The following is a 7613-nucleotide window of genomic DNA, read 5'->3' as shown; positions in this document are numbered from 1 at the left end:
TATCCGGAAAGTATTTTGAACTCACTAAAATTATTAGTGAACAATATCGAAAGCTTGGGAAATCTCAGTTCCGTAAACTTAAAACTTGAAAATCATCAAGTAAGTAATTCGGAGTATCTCAGCCTTTGTCTACAATTAATATGGCGTTAAATTAATTACCGTCATTCTACGCCACAAACTTACACACCAAAATCTATCATCTTAATCCTAACACATTAAACTCTGGGTGATTACGTTGTGGATAATCATTTTAAATATTATTACCAAACATGGAAAATTCCGGATGTCACAGCTTGTAGCTGGTCACCGGTAAAAGGAAGATGAAAGGAAAAAAGAAAAGAAAGAAAAACAGAAAAAAAAGTATTAAAAATTGTCTATTTCAGTATCGGCGGTGCCACGTAGGCCAACCGACATCCACATTAGTAATATCCAGCCAAAATTAGCCGGAAGGACTTAATTGATACTATGTTTTTAGTACTAAATTGGAACTATTAAAAGGTTTATGACTAAATTGACACAAATGTAATAGATTTAGGACTTTTCTAACACTTTTCCCGTTCGTTTATGTACTATAACTATTAAAACCGATCACTTCAGTGGCATCACCGATTTTCCTTGCCTAATAATCCTACGGTCATTATTTATATATTAAATCATCCCACTTGGTTTGCCAGAAATCAACGTAGTCTTCCGGCAAGAAAATCACCGATGCCACTGAAGTTATTTGCTTTTAAAAGTTATGACACTTAAATGAACGCTCGTAGGCTGCGTTTGGAAACACTTTGGGGGAAAGTTTTTGGAAAAATGCAAAGGACTTTAAGTTAAAGGACTTTTTCAAAATGCAAATTGTGTTTGGTAAGTTGTAACTTAAAAGCCCTTGCAAAGTAACTTTGCGTAAAATAGTGTTTGGAAAAAGTATACTTGCAAAGCAAATTTTTCATTTTTTATTAAAGGAAAGTTGAAACCCTTCGCCGGCCGGCAAAGGACTGGCGGCCGTCGGCAAACTAGATCTGGCGTCGGCGGCCGTCGTCTGAGGCCGAACGGCCTCGGGCAACCCCCGACGACCGCCGACGAGGGCCACCTGGGGTCGAGCGACCCCCGACGAGGGTCGCGAAACCCAGGCGAGGCCGCCGGCGACCCAGATCTGACGTTGCACGGTAGTCATCTGAGGTCGGACGACGAGGCAGGCCTGGTCGGTGGTCGCTGGGGGTTGCCCTCATCGTCCGGCCTCAGACGACTGCCGTGCAACGTCAGATTTGGGTCGCAGGCGGCCCTCGTCGGCGGTCGCCGGGGGTTGGCCGAGGCCGTTCGGCCTCAGACGATGGCCGCGCGGCGTCAGATCTAGGTCACCGATGGCCTCGCCTGGGTTTCGCGACCCCCGTCGGGGGTCGCTTGACCCAAAGCGGCCCTCGTCGGTGGTCGCCAGAGGCTGCCTGAGGTCGTTCGGCCTCAGACGACCGCGGCGCGGCACCAGATCTAGGTCGTCGGCGGCCCTCGAGGGTCATCTAGGTCGCGCGACCTCAGGCGGCCCTCGCTTGGGTCGCGTGGCCCCTCGCGGCAGTCGTGCGAGCCCAATCGACGATCGCTAGGTTGCACGACCATGCCGGCCTCCCTTCAGCCGGTCGCCATCGCCTCACAGCCATGCTGCTGAGGTCTCAGCGAAGAAGAAGATGAACAGTACAGACGAGGCCAAAACCGGAAAATCAAAAAAAAGATAAGGGTAGTTTCGGAAGAAATTTTTTTTCACTTATTCGGCACTGTTGCTTGCCGAGAATGCCCAAATGCCAAGGCACCTCCAAGGTTGCCTTGGGCTTTTGGCCTTTTGAAGGCCAACTTTGGCTCAATGGGGTTTCTAAAAAATCTTGCCATACACCAAAATTTAGCCCAAGGCCTTGGCAAAGGTAATTCCAAACGCAGCCGTAGTATTATGACACCAAAGTGACTACCGCACGAAAGATACGAAAATATTTATGTCATGCACATTGTGTGGAAAGCACGGGTTAATAACCGGTTATATAGAAATTCAACGCGGGGGATCCACACAAAATAAATAAAGAACACACGAGCGCGCGTGGGCATTGGATAAAGTTGTCGTTGACTATGGAATGTATATGGCGATATAAAACGTCTTCCTTTTATAGTCGGCCTTCCGTAGCTGAATGAAGAAAGTACAGCTGCAATATCTTATGCCCTCGAAACCCTTGCACACATAGTGATAGCGAGACTAGCAGTTTTAAAATAATGAAATGGCGTAAGGTGGAGATCACCCATATACAAACTCCATCTCCTCCACGCTATTCACAGACTTGATTATCGTTGCAGACTGCATAAAATATTGCAGAGAACGTGTGGTCACGGGTGAGCCAAAAGTTAAAAATGATAAGAATGGTCTAACGGCAACTGGACCCAGAAAGGAGGTGAAACGGCCAACGTTTTGTGCGTGGGATGCGGAGACCTCTAAGTTGGCGATTGGTCCTTGGACTTATGCAGAACATCGAGAAGCAGTTTGACATAACGCCTCTCGAAGACCATCCAGAAGAAACATGTAGAATCTTTCTAGAGTAGCTGCAGAATATTATAGACTTGGATGGGTTGAAGCTGAAATATGAAATTGCATATTTGTCTAATGGTGTTTGCAACCCACTTAAGATCTTTGATCGATTTGATGCTTTGAAACATAGGTCAAGCTTGTCTGGCCACTTGCTTTGAGAAATTGTTATGCTGAAAATTGCACTCAACATGGTGATTAAATAGAGGGTGGACACGAGGAAGATGAACAGTTCCAAATGGGTAGAAAATCATCCATGAGGATTTTTGGTTTTAATTTTTTTTTTGGTCTGTAATCTGTGATCTTCAAGTGCATGTAAAAGGCAAATACTCTGTGTATAGACCGATAATGGGGATTAAAGCTCTCGTGGTCTTTGTCGATTGGGAAAATAACACAAATGGTCCATGAATTTTGATTCAATATATAATGTCATCTCTGAACTTTAAATTTTTTTAATGTGATCCCTGAACCTTGATCCAATGTGCAATGTCATCCTTAAACATTTAATTTATTCAATGTGATATTTGAACTTTGGTCTATTGTTCAATGTAGTCCCTAAACTTTGCAACATTTTTATAAGTCTTGGGACTTCACTGAACATTTACCAACAGTTTATGGATCGCATTGAACAAACAAGATTTTAGAGATAACATCACACATTAGGCCAAAGTTTATGGACCACATTGTACAAAATTAAAAATTTAGGAAGCACATTGGATCAAAATCCAGAAACCATTTATGCTATTATCCCCTGTCGATTTGCACATCATAAGCAAAGAGGCCTCCTAGGCTTGGCCTTGGGAGCTCGGTTGAACTGGGAGCGGTGTGTGGCGGCCCAATTGTCATCGTAACCCTCCGACGACCGGCTAAACTGTGCCATGGGCCTGAAGTCCACCATATGGGCCCTGCCGCTTTCGCTTGGGGCATTCATCTCTTTGATGTCAAATCCCTTGATGGACTTCTTGACTTATGGGCCTCGCTAGATGGGCTAAGACCCAATAAAAAGGCGAAAGTTATGGCCTCATCAATGAACGAAGTGGAGAACGATGGCGCATGAACTTGTATCGTTCGGCTATTTTGCCTATCTTCACAACCTATAATGCCCCGAACTTAAAATCCCAACTCGAGCACGTTTCCCAACCACACTAGTCCACTAAATTTAAACCCAAAAAATTACAAAGATCATTCTAATGCAGCGAGACCCAAAACTAATTTCATTAAGAAAAATATACACTCCGAAACTACCCAAGTTTCGGAAAAGAAAACGTGCTTACGTTGCCCGATTCTCTGATACCTTATTACCTTGAACTCCCCAATTCCAAAATTCAACGATTTGCAAAACGGTGAGCGGGTCAAGCCTCATTGCTGAGTGAGCGGCTGATTAGCTCAACAAATAACTCAATACCTTTGTTAGTGGATCGGATACGTTAGAAAACACGTACAACCAATGTGGCGTCTAAAAAGTTGGTCACGAATATGTCGGGAAAGTTGTCCCAAAAATCATAAACTTATTGCACTGCATTTTTGCTAATTCAGTTTTAAACTTTTCAATTTTACCAATTGAGTCTTAAACATTTTTACGTTTTGTGAATTGAGTCCATTTGGTCAATTTTAACTGGAAATCGTTGATGTAGACGCCGGCCGTCCTATGGCCGGCACGGTCGGCGCTGATATGGGTAATTTTTAATAATACTTTAATATTGTTTCGAAATTTTTAATTATTTTTTAAAATTTTTTCTTCTTTTTTCTTTCCTTCTTTTCCTTCTTCCAAGTCCAGCGAGGGCAGGCCGACCCTTGTCGGCCATTGGGAGGCCCTTGCAGGCCACAGGCAGGGGCTTCATAGCCCTTTCCTGTGATCGGTGATGGTTGGCCAGTGACCCTCGCCGGACTTGATAAAAGAAAAAGAAAAATAAAGAAAGAAAAAATATTAAAAGAATTTGAAAAATATTAAAATATTATTAAAAATTGTCTATGTTAGCAATGATAATTTTACGTGACACTATTGGTGTCCACGTCAGCGATTTCCAGTTAAAATTGGACGAATGGACTCAATTGGTAAAACGTGAAAAGCTTTAGGACTTAATTGGCAAGATCGAAATGTTTAGAACTGAATTGACAAAAGTGCAATATGTTTAGGATTTTTTGGACAATTTTCTCCGCATATGCCTACCATCATTTCATTAAAAGTTAGTCGCAGTACTATTTAAGTACATCAATTACAAAGAAATGGAAGTTTACTTTATTGGATGATTGAAATTACGTAGGTTGGACCGCTATTGAGCTACAACAGTGGATCGCGGACAGAGCGAGTGAGAACGAGTCATTTTCACTTGTTGAACATGGATGTCTCAATCTTTGGGAAGATAACAATTGACTCGAATTATCCCTTCGCGGCCATGTCCATCTCCACAACTCAATTGGGAAGTTATGACTTACGAGTCATCATCTTGAGTGTTGAAAGAAGAGCCCCATCAGTTGGAACATTATCTCAACTCTCAATGGCAAGAATCGATTGTAGACACTGAAAACTGTTGACCTTTAATTCCCTGTCTTTCCTAGCAAGGAAAGTGATGAGAAATTAAAGAACATCCTCAAGTACTTCCATGGAATTCTAAATCTTCAACATACCTCGGTGAGCTTTGACCTCGTTGCCACTGTTCTTTGGTGTATATGGAAAGAAAGGAATGGCTTCATCTTCCGCAAGAAAGTTCCTGATCCAGAGTGGCTTGTTAGTTCTGCCATGGCCGATTACCAGAGCTTTGCTCAGTGGGCCAAAATCAAGAACAAATCACTAGCAAACCAAGATAGGTTACCTCAGATTTGGAAAAAACCCCGCAACGGAACCCTTAAATTCAACGTGGATGCTTCCTTAGTTGAAGGATCGACGACTGGGGCCATCAGCTGTGTTGGGCCGAACTGCCATGGACAGTTAATTGATGGTTTCGCGATGGAGGTGAGGTCGAGCTCGGCCGCACAGACGGAGGCTCTGGCGTTGGTTGAAACGCTAAGATTTTTTAGCAAGACAAGCACGAGTGAGAGTCTTCTAGTTGAGTCAGACAGCTTAACTCTTGTGAAGACACTTCAAAGAGCAGATCACTTCACGTGGGAAGCACACGTACTTATCACCGAGGGAAATTACGGGCTTTCCGAATTTGAGATTGGCCCACTGCAACAAAGAGTCTAAGGCCCGTTTGGTTCTGCTTTCGACTTGGCATTGGCCAAATGCAATGCCGAACCCAAATTTTTTATCCCCAAACTACCCTTACTTATTTTGACTTATTCTAGTTTTGCCCCTCTTGGTATTGTTCATCTTCTTTGTGAGGCGGCCGGCGAGGGTGGCCGACACCGGATCGGGCCGGCAAGGTCGCATGACCCAGGCGACGGCCGCCTGAGGTCGCGCGACCCAAGCGCCGGCTGCCTGGGTCGCACCGAGGGTCACCTGGCCTCGGGCGATGACCGCCGGTGGCAGATCTAGCTCGCCGGGGGTCGCCTGACCTCGGGCGACGGCCGCCGGTGCCGGATCTAGCTTGCCGGCGGCCGTAGACCTTCGTCGGCTCCGGCGAAGGGTAGGGTAGGCTTTTTTTTTTAAATAAAAAAGATAATTCCTAAAGCTCTTTTGCAAATTTTTTTTTACCAAATACTACTTGAGCCAAAGTAGCTTTATAAATGATTTTTTACCAAACACCACTTGCATTTCCCCAATGGACTTTAACTTAAAGGTATTTGCATTTCTCTAAGTAGCATTTGGAAAGTTGAACCAAACGGTCCCTAACAAGGTAGCGAATTGAATTGCTAAAGCCTAAAGGAATAAATCCCTATCTCATAAGTGGCTATCTAGCCCCCCTGAAGCCCTATGGGCCTTACTTGTTTCTGAATCAAGTCTTTTGTACTCGAACTCCTTTAGTTAGCTAATGAATTACGGTTATTTTGACCCAAAAAAAAAAAAAGAGGACTTCCATGGCAGCTTCTGGGCTTTTCAGCTTTTTGTCAAAGTCTTGTGGTGACTGAAAAAGCAACTTCGAGCGTGGTCTGGTTCTGGTTCAATAATGTGATGCGTTAACGGTTTTGGGCGTATGCAGAACTACGGAAAAAGGGCAAAGTTAGGACCACTTGTATGAACCAAATTTCTCCAGCGCGTAATAAACCTAATCATTCCAATAGGCCACCTTTTAAAGCATCCTGATTTTCAGTAGCAACTGCAGTCAATTTTCTAACTGGGTTTAACATGTCTTGCGGTGTCATGCATTGAAGTTCTCTCGCCGCATTCGCGGTTCAAGTCTGCTCTGATATTCGGATCATGCTACTAAGTGGAAATTGGATATCGGGTGTAGTTCGTGCTCATTTCGTGCATGAATAAAAGATGAAATTTGTCAACGTCATGGGGTTGGTAAACAGGTCATCAACACTGTTCAAGTGACCCGTGCCATCGGGAAGCTTATGGCTCGCGATTTCGGGACCACTGAGGATACCTGAAGCCTCACCAGATTGCAAATGCCTTTTTCAGCAGCAATAGCTGTCCTCGAATGCGAGAGTTCATAGAAAATTTCCCAAATGTCTTATCTTATCCCCCTTTTCAATGCATGCTCATTTACAAACACTGCCATAAAAAGGAAAGTGTCATTACCATTCAAATCTAATGTTCTTTAAGGCCCACAACTTCCCATTACATCCTCTGGTTTGATTTTGTGGTTTGTTGTCATTCCATTGAACTGAAAGTGATGAACACTAGAGCTGCTAAATAAAGTCAATTGTCATTCCCTGAAATTGACAATTCATCACTGATTAAAGAGGTTGACATCTTCTTTGAATGCATGCTTGCTATTACGCTACGACAAACTAACATGTAGATGCAATGTACTCCTGCAGTTTTCATCTTAAGTCCCTTCAGGATTAATCGGATTATAGTGCGCGTGTGACTGGGGTCTTCTAGTATGCTAAACCGGGACACCCAATTACAAAATAAAAGTAGGAAATAGAGAAACAGACATAAAAGCCTTCATTTATCCCAGAATTAACACGGTGTCTTCAAGTCATTGCCTTTCAATAGTCAAGCATGCTCAGAACA

At 43.6% G+C, this 7613-nt stretch overlaps 1 long non-coding RNA gene across 2 annotated transcripts; it reads right to left on the bottom strand.

Moving 5' to 3' along the window:
• Positions 1–4764: 4764 nt before the first annotated feature.
• LOC130140842 (uncharacterized) lies at positions 4765–5622 on the bottom strand. Of its 2 annotated transcripts, XR_008818853.1 has the most exons (3): positions 5362–5622; positions 5177–5259; positions 4765–5103 (listed from the first exon to the last, which is right to left on the bottom strand). It is a non-coding gene; the product is annotated as an uncharacterized LOC130140842 (long non-coding RNA). The 2 variants fall into 2 exon arrangements; XR_008818852.1 differs by having other exon boundaries at positions 4765–5259.
• Between the last annotated feature and the right edge of the window lie 1991 nt (positions 5623–7613).

Source organism: Syzygium oleosum, unplaced genomic scaffold (genome assembly GCF_021117445.2).
Source record: "Syzygium oleosum isolate NSW1041296 unplaced genomic scaffold, Sole_v2.1 Sole_v2.22, whole genome shotgun sequence".
NCBI lineage: Eukaryota > Viridiplantae > Streptophyta > Magnoliopsida > Myrtales > Myrtaceae > Syzygium > Syzygium oleosum.
Note: the sequence above shows the minus strand (reverse complement) of the source record. Positions and strands in the feature narration are given on the sequence as shown.